The sequence below is a fragment of the Castanea sativa genome, chromosome 1 (genome assembly GCF_040712315.1).
Source record: "Castanea sativa cultivar Marrone di Chiusa Pesio chromosome 1, ASM4071231v1".
Lineage (NCBI taxonomy): Eukaryota > Viridiplantae > Streptophyta > Magnoliopsida > Fagales > Fagaceae > Castanea > Castanea sativa.
In genome coordinates, this window is record NC_134013.1 from 22,960,835 (window position 1) to 22,970,694 (window position 9,860).

The 9,860-nt window shown below is 32.7% G+C and overlaps 1 pseudogene; it reads left to right on the top strand.

Moving 5' to 3' along the window:
* Positions 1 to 6,744, top strand: LOC142622948 (L10-interacting MYB domain-containing protein-like; annotated as a pseudogene).
* The last annotated feature ends 3,116 nt before the right edge of the window (positions 6,745 to 9,860 follow it).

The following is a 9,860-nucleotide window of genomic DNA, read 5'->3' on the forward strand; positions in this document are numbered from 1 at the left end:
ATGATAAACAGAGATCGTGCAAAGGTAAGTGCTTTAACCGTGGCAAATTTGGCCATTTCAAGAATACTACCCAAAAGCTGGTAAGTTGAAAAATAAGTTGAACTTGTTGAACATTAATAATAGTGATCAAAATGAATTATTTCGTATTCTTTGAATCGCTGCTTCAATCGATTCCTTTGAAGAGGATTTTTCCTCCTCATCTGATTCTGATTACCACTCCCGTAGTGATGTTTCTAAATCTCCTAATATTAAACTTGGCTGTAGAGATTCTTGTTGTAATGTGATTAAATCTGTTAAAATGTTAACCAAAAGTAAAGAGAATGATGATTTACTATTAACAATGATAAGTAAGATTGAAGATCCTAATTTGCAGAAAGATTATCTTGATAAGTTTTTGAAAAACTTAACAAAAGAAGATAAGGTTAAAAGACCTAATTCTACGATAAGTTTTGAAGAAACTCTGAAAAGATTTAGTAAAAATAAATCAAATGAGATAACTGTTAATGATCTTCAACATGAGATAAAAACTGTTAAACAAGAAATAATCCAATTAAAAAATGATGTTAAAACTATTAAACATGATAATGATCATCTTAAACAAGAATTGTTAATTCTAAAAATTGATAAAACTATGGACAAGCATCAATCTGATGATGATGAGCAAAAAGACGGAGAAGAATCCGATCAACAAGTTTCTCCTTCTGGTAATGTTTCTGATCATACCTTGATTAATTTGATTGATAATCAATTGTCTCTTGTTAAACATATGCTGCCTAAATGGTACACTAAAGTCAAAATTGTTGTTGCTCATGATTATGCTTTTGATGTCGTTGCTATGATTGATTCTGGTGCTGATGTTAATTGTATTCAAGAAGGACTGATTCCTTCTAAATATTTTGAAAAATCTACTGAAAGATTAGTTTCTGCTAATGGAACTAAAATGAAAATAAAATATGAATTAAATAATGCTCATGTTTGCCATGATAATGTTTGCTTTAAGATCCCCTCTGTACTTGTTAAGAATATGACTGATAAAGTAATTCTTGGTTTGCCTTTTATTAACTCTTTGTATCCTTTCCTTACTGAGGATGATGGAATTACTACTGATCCTTTTGGACAAAAAGTAAAATTCAAATTTTGTGATAAGTGTGAAGCCCATAATAAGCATCTTAACTTTATTAAACAAAAGGATAGCTCTACTCAATTGTTGCCGACAATTATTGCCGATTGCCACAGTGTCCTGATGGATGATAGATACCATAATAATATGGATATCTCTTTTATTGACTCCTTGCATGATGACAAAATCCCTAGTGAAAGGCATATCTTCACTAAAGGTCTTCCTATAATTCCTACGGATGCTAAAACTCATGAAAGTCTTCTTGGCATGAGACTTTTGACCAAGTCTTTGCATTGGTCCAAAACTCTCCGTAGCATGATGTCTTCCTACAAAATTATTCTCCAACTCTCTTTCCACAATATTCTCCAATACAATCATGCTCATTCCAACATTCATTGTCCGGCACAACTATTACATATTGAACTTTGGCTTTTGAAACATACTTTTCAAAAGAATTTTCTTGATACTATTGACTCACACTTTTCAAAAAAATATTCTATTATACTATTAACTACGGCCAACTGGCTTAACATCCTCTCCCTTACTTGGCAGGACAAAATAAGATTTAATACTACCACTACTAAGTGGAATATTATGACTTCTTCGGCAGAGAAGAGGGACAAGGGAAAGCACCTCGCTCGTGACTTTCCTCAAGACGAAAGGTTCCTGGCACTGATACCCTTTGTAATGCATGAAGGCGCATCTTCTGGAGTAAAATCCGCAATGCAACATCCCTTCAGAATTTGTCCCTACAGAGGTGACATATTCCAAATGGTGATATCATGTTAACTTTACAGAAGTATTGAACACGTACTTGATTCCATAATGGAATCTATAGTGAATTACCAGATTCCATTAAATTCATTCTAGACAATCTTCAAGCTGCCTATTCTTCAGACCACCACAAACTATTCAACAAAACCATGAGAGCACTTGAAATTCATCTTGTTAACCTTGCTACCCAAATTATTGACCCTAATACTGAAAATGCAGCCTTTGCCGACCAACTTTTTAATTGCCTTATTTACGCTCAAAACCATCATGGTGAATCACACATGATTAGTCAACTCTTTGGCAAAGAGGAAATCCATTCAATGGATAGAAAGACTATAATGGGTACTGATTTTGCTAGATTGAGTTTAAAAAAATCAATCTTTGCTTAAAAGTGTTGTTGCCAACTTGCCTCCAGAAGTACAAACTTGTATTTTTTGAAAGCAAGGCTATGACTAAAGATCTTGATCTTTGGTTAAAATATTTCAAAACTCTTGTCTCAATTGCTCCTACCATTGTTGAACCTGATGGCCCAAACAGAGGCTACCTGAAAAAGAAATGGGGAAAATACTTTGGGAGCAGTCTCGTAGTACATGAAAAAACCCATCCTTTCCCCGGCCTTTTGATTAATTATGAAGATGGTTCGATGATGATCCTTTTTGGCTTTTCTCAAATGTTTGAATTTGGTTTTGTCGCACTCATCAAATTAACGAGTCATAATCAAATTAACCAATTCCCTAATATTATCCAAAAGGTCTGCGTATGTTGCAAAGAACCCCTTATGTTTCAATCCGATGTTGGAGTACTTTACCCAAATGGGAAAAGAATAATTGGATGAATGTTCAACCTTCCAAGCATCTTGTTCTTATTAATGGATATACTCACCAAGGCCAATGGTATGAAGGCAATGCTTATGTTTCCCATAAACATCCTTATGCTCTTGTTGAATGTTGGAGAAGTTACTTTAATAATCGAATTCTTGATGTCTCTGAAGAATTATGGAAAGACATACCGGACACCATAAAGGGGGAATGGCTCTGATACCATAAAGGGGGAATGAAGACAGCGCAGAAGGCGGAAGCACAACAGATAGCAGAATTAATTCAAAGTAAATAATAATTGAAAGTAAGGCGGTAGAACCAGCCAAGCAGTTGTATATCAAAATAATTCAAAGTATTGAAAACAGCAGTTGTTTATTGAATATACATCAAAGTACTTCACTGTAATCTTGTTGCTACTACTACTGTAAGTACTTTGATGTATATTCAATAAACAACTGCTGTTTTCAATACTTTGAATTATTTTGATATACAACTGTATATATATATATAGCCAAAACTAGATTTTAATTGGATTCTAGATTTTGAGACACATGTTTCATTTTATTTTTAATTCTGTACCAAATGAATTATTGATTATAAAAATCAAAGAGTCTAAATTCAATTAGATTCTAAACTGAATTTCAATTGGAGTCTAATTTTCCGTCACGTGTCCATCTAAGTTTTTAACTTTTATGGCAAGTGAATTATTGGGTGGAAAAACTAAAAAGTCGAAAACCAATTAAATTCTAAATTATGTATGTATGTGTGTGTATATATATATATATATATATATATATATATATATATATATATATATATATATATTGGATGAGTTCAAGTTACATCTGGTATAATCTTAAGTAATATTATATTACTCAATAACTTGTTATTGAATTCATATTTTGAAAAATTAACCAGTGGATTACATGTTTTATATATTCTTAACATGCATGCCAATTTTCATATCAATTGAATGTTATTTACCATTCGATTCATAAATTCATCTTTTATGCATTATATTAAATTATAAAAACTTAAACTTAAACAATTGATTAATGACATTGCATTTCTCAAAAAGAAAAAAAAAAAAGATTAATGACATTGAGCTATTGATCTTTGATCAACCTGAAATTTGGTAAACATGAAGAATATAAAACTATAATATATTCTAAATTTTGTAAAAATTCACATTCAACTATAAAAATATTGAATGGAATATCATTGTTTAAGGTCACCTAAGGTGAAACTTGAACACATACTCATATTTTACCCAAATGAGCCTTTCAACTTGGTTTTTTTTTTTTTAATTTTTTTTTAATTTTTGCATAATGCTTTCAACCTGTTGACCTAGCATACATTGATTTGTATTAGATCTAAAATTGAAAAAACATTCATGGTTAAGTCATTATTATTCTCTAAAAATTAGTAATTTAATGCATTAATTTTTTTTTATTAAAGTTCCCTAAAAACTCTTTTAATTAAAGGGGAAAATGGAATATATATATAGGGCCCTTCTTTTAGGCGTTTACATTGCATAGAATGGCCGTTTCGCAAATCGCAATTCTGAGATTGTGTTTGGCTAGGCGATATCTGCGGGATTGCGTTTTCAATTCTGTAGATTTTCGCAATTCCGAAAATGAAATTTTCTACTGCATTTTCAGCATTGCGCAGTTGAGACGATTGGGTTTCCGCTAATTGCTTCGTGCGGTTCAGGAAATTTTACCAAAATCCTAGCCTATCCCTTCTCCATATATATATATATATATATATATATATATATATATATATATATATATATATATATATATATATGTCTAATCAGTCTTGGTTCTCTCCTCATCAATTTCACGATATTCACTTCTTTCTTCTCTGTTATTGCTCAATTGCTCTCTCCGATTGCCATCGTTGTTCTGTATCACGATTTCTAGGTAAACATTCTCATATCTCATTAGTCTTGGTTCTCTCCTCATTAATTTCACGATATTCACTGATTTCTTCTTTGTTATTGCTCAGTTGCTCTCTCCGATTGTTGTTGTTGTTCTGCATCACAATTTCCAGGTAAACATTCTCCATTACCCATATCTGAAATAATTATATTGATTTGGGCTTTTGCATGTTTGTTTAAATGATTGAATAAACGCAAAATATTAGAACTTACGTGACTAAGTGATTTGTTGTTGCTGCTGTTGTTTCTTTACTGGTTGTGAAGTGTTTAAAAAAAAATATTCAGATAGATGGGGTTGATGGAAAATTTTAGGTTGTTGTTATGATGTGCTTTTGCAGTTTAAGAGTGGTTTGTAGTGCTTTTATGTGTTTTTTTTTTTACTATCATCAATTAAATTTATGATTCATTAAAAAATTTAGGCATTTGTTTCATCCAATTTGTTCTTGTTGCCTTTTAAATTGAACCTACACTTAAGCTGAACTTAGAATGCGGCGAGATTAGAATTTAGCTTTCTATGATGAATAGGCAGGGGAATGCTCACACGCTTGCTAAGTGGGGTAAATTCTCAATAGTTTTTTTTTTTTTTGGTCTATGGAATCCTTCTCATTGTTTTTGCCTTTTTCTTTGGGCAGCTAGTTTATTGTGTTGTTGTTTCTTTTCAATTTTATGATTCAACCAAAAAAAGAATAAAAAACAAAGATTGGTTCACACATGCCCATCTACAAAAACAATGAGAAACAACAAGATGGTTCTCAAACACATGCAGCACCGGTCAGTCATGAGTTATGAAGCTTCAGATCATCTTATTTCTGACCCAAAAAATTTATTTATATATTCTTACTTAATAGAAGTTTCCAACCACCGACTTATTCTATTGCTAGTTCTGTCAGTTACTAATTTTTAACTAAAATGTATTACTAGTTTATTACGTGTGAAATTGTTTTACCTATAACAGAGTATTGTTTTTAAGAGCATTGGAATTTTTACATATTTGGTTGAACATTGTTATTAATAAACCTATATTTTGTTTAGATGGTTAAGAACAAGGAGACTTCAAATCCCAACACCAAACAATCCCAAAATAGCTCAAATGTTAGAGTTCAATGGCCATCAAGAGTAATGACTATGTTTTGCGAAACTTGTGTGGATGAGGTATTTAAGGGTAATCGACCTAATAGCCACTATAGTAAAAAAGGTTGGGCAAATATTATAGCAACTTTTGAAAAGAAAACTGGAAAGGAATATCCTAGGGCGAAGTATAAGCATAAGCATAAATAGGATAGTTTGAAGAAAGATGGGGTACTTTGGAATAAGTTGAAGGGAAGTGAAACTGGATTGGAATGGGATGCAGCCAAAGGAACAATAGTTGCAACTGATGAGTGGTGGGAGAGGAAACTAATGGTATGTTTTGTATAACCCATTGTACATATTTTATATTAGTAGATAAACCATGCTATTTGAGTTGTTAATGAAAATATTCAAAATTGTAGGAGGTTCCTGAAGCTGCAAAATTTTGAGAGAAAGGTTTGGAGAATGTTGACTTATTAGACATTATGTTTAAGGACATTGTGGCTATAGGAGATTTAGCATGGGCCCCCACTTCAGGTGTGTTACTAGATGATCTTGAGACACCTAAGGAGGGGTTAGGTGATACTTTTGATGTCTCATCTTCTCCAAATGATGATGATGACGTTCATGAAGATGAGACTCCTAACCTCACACAACCACCTAACCCAACACAAAACAAAGGAAAGAAGTGAGTTTTACCATCATCCACACAGAGCAAAGGGAAGAAAGGAGCAACGACATTACAGTTGACACAACAGCTTAGTCGTATCTATGATGTTGTAGAGTTAAGGAACTCAACTTTTTTAGTGGAGCCAAGTTGTACTATTCGTAATGTCACGGAACGCGTGTGCGCCTTAGATGTCATTGAGAAGGGTTCCGAGCTCTACCTCATGGCAACACTTATTTTTCAGAAACGAGAGAAGAGAGAATTGTTTGTCATGATGGAAGAACCATATTTACAACTTCAGTTTCTGCAAGAGGAGGCAAGATTGTTAGGAGGGCACTACTTTGGCACTTAGGGTGTTTTATGTTTTATCCTTTGAATAATGTTTTATGGAAGAAAGATATTTTTCATTCTATTGTTGTTTTATCCTTTGAATAATGTTGTTGTTAGGGTGTTTTAACTTGTTGGGCTGTTAGGGTATTTGAATTACGAAGATAGAGTATTACATGGAGGGTAATTTTTTATATGGTGCTTTTGTAGTGAATCTTATGGAAATTTCTGAATTTGTTTAAAGGTTCTGAGGTTATCTAATATGTTTGATTGTTTAATGCATGAATCAGTCACATTTGTACCGTGGAAAGTCCATATAACATTCAGGTTGATAGTTGCTGCTGTTACTGAGGCTTTAAAGTTGCACAAGATAAAAAACCCGCCAATGGGCTATTTTTAAAACTTCTGCTACAAAGGGTGAAGGTCTCTTTAAGGGCTTGGACTGGTAAGTTTAGTAATGGTCAAGTGGTATTTCGGCGTTGGGCTAGAAGTTACCACAAATTATTGCTTCCTTTGTCAGACTTCAAATTTTCACATATTTGCATTGTACTAGGCCTGCAGTAGTCCTCTGTGGCTCTTATTACTAGGAACAAATTAACTACTTCATTCTTTTACTTCAGTCCATGTTTAGTGCACTTGTTTTGATATGTGTAGGAATGCATTTCAGAGACTAATATGAGTGGGAATCAGATAAGTTGCCTAAAGTCCCTCCAATGAGTCTGACCCTAGGTTATATGATATTGACAGCAGTATTAGTTTTCTATTGGTTTGAAGGATAGGTACTTTCAGTGATGAAATGTTCTTAACATTTACAGTTGAAAAGAATATTTCATTAAATCCATTCTTAAATGGAGGTGATTGGGCTATTATAAAGTTATAAAATGCGTGACCCTTATAGTGGTGTGCTGGTTTTCCATCTCAATTTGTGATGTCTTAGTCTGTATTCCATCTCTAAGTATGATAATTGGAGGGCTAGAAATAATCACAGTAGGTGGGCTATTCAAAGCTGGGTGAACAATTTAGATAGAAAGCTTAGTGCGATTAGGAAATTTGCTTTGACAAGAACAAGAATGAAAGTAGTTATGTTCATTGTTTTTACCTGCCTACTGTTTGCTAGTCATTGTTGTACCCCAAGTTGCAATGAGATCTAAAACTGCTTTGTTTACACTCTATTTTGTTAATGCAAACTGAAAGAGGGTGAAAGGAAATGATAGAAGAGAAGGAAAAGGAAGCAGTCCTCCCCCACCCCCCAATCTCTCCTTGCTTTTTCTGATTTAATTTTAAATTTGTTAAGGTGAAGGACAGAAGGGGAGCAAAAAGGTTACCAATCCACAAAAAAAAGGGAAGTAAAAAAATTGGTTTAGGAAAATATAGTATTTCCTACTACCATAGTTTCTTGACTTGTTTCTTTTTCCACCTTATCCCCCTATTATAGTCGCTTGGCTTGCTTCTCTTGCCACCTTTATCCCAGTGTTGGTAGAAGTGTCAAGCGTACTTAAGTGCACAGACCTGCTGGTGTGTGCAAGCATGCATTTGGTAACCCTTTCCCAAAATCACTTTTGGGCCTCATTAGACAATAGTGCGTTGCACATAAGCACCAATTTGGCAATTATGTAAAAAGCACTATTTCAGGGTCGTTCTGCAATTCAAGGGTCTCTTGTGTTTTTGCTTATTTTGTTTATTTGGCTAGGAACAACTTTTTAAGCCTCATTTTTTAAGATATAGCTGTACTTTTATGCAACTTATTTTTTAAACAAATAAACCCTTGAAAATAAGCTCATTCAAACAGATGGTAAAAGTGCCAACAAAATACTGTCAGAAATTATGAAACAGAACATGTTTGGGCTTTCTTTGCTTTCTTGATTTGCTTTTTTTAGATACGGAGCTGTATATTGATGAGTAATAAGTTCAAAAGGTGTGGGTAGGTTCCAATCATTGGCTTTTTCTTTGTTTCAGTGTTGATTTTGTGCATGGTTTGGTGAGCTTGTTGGTGATGTGTTTACAATTTCTATTGGCTTATTATCATACTTGCAAAACCATTTATTCAAATTGATCTATACGAACACGAGTTAGTTTACTTGACCACTCCCATATATATATATATATAAAAGAAAACATATTACATTCAAATGTTCATAAAAGAAATTACATTCAAACCATTAGAGTATTCTAATTTTTTTTAAAGTCCAATAAGAATAAGTTGGGTAGATATTGGTTAAATTATAAAATTAATTATCATTAAATAAGAGATCTAAATTTGAAGGAAAGTGAAATGACTTTTTCTTTTTAATATATAAACAATAGCAAGTATATTTTTGTGTGGACAATTTAACAGTTATAATGAAGAATATAATTTGAAATATAAATGTTATGTATATATTAGGGGGGCTTGGTTTTTGTCCAATGCTTCTAGTGCACTAAATCCATTGCAATCATGACACGTATCCAAAAATAAACATGTGTCATGATCACAGTGAGTCATGATGGTAATTGACGTGATGGTAAGTAATCCTTGCCATTTCAAGTCCACAATAACACAAATACAAAGACAAATGTATGAAAATTATCTAATTTATCCAGTTACATAATTTTAAATGTTTACTCATTTTCTTTATTGTGATTTATCTAATTTGTTGCTATAATATTTTAGGTGATATTCCTATGGATTACAATGATCATATTGATAATAGTGATGAAGATCATTCTTATGATGTGGAAAACAATGAATATGATGATGATGAATTATATGATCTTGCTGTTGCTAGATGTCATGTTGTAGTGATATATTATATGAAATATATTGATAAACAACCTTGTAGAGATTCTGAACAAACTGGCTATATGTGGTTGATGGATTGTTTGACGCGTAATGAAGCGAAATGTTTAGAATGAAGCCACATATTTTCCTTCAATTTTGTAATGTTTTACAACATACATATGGACTTCAGCACACAAGGCATATTAGGCTTGAAGAGTCAGAAGGTATATGTTTAATAATTCTTGGACAAGGGGCTTGTTATAGGATGGTTCAAGAAAGATTCTAACATTCTGGTGAGACTATACACAGAAATTTTCAGAGTTCTGAAATGCCTTAACATAATGTTAATGGATATCTTCAAGCCTTCTGACCCTACATTTAAT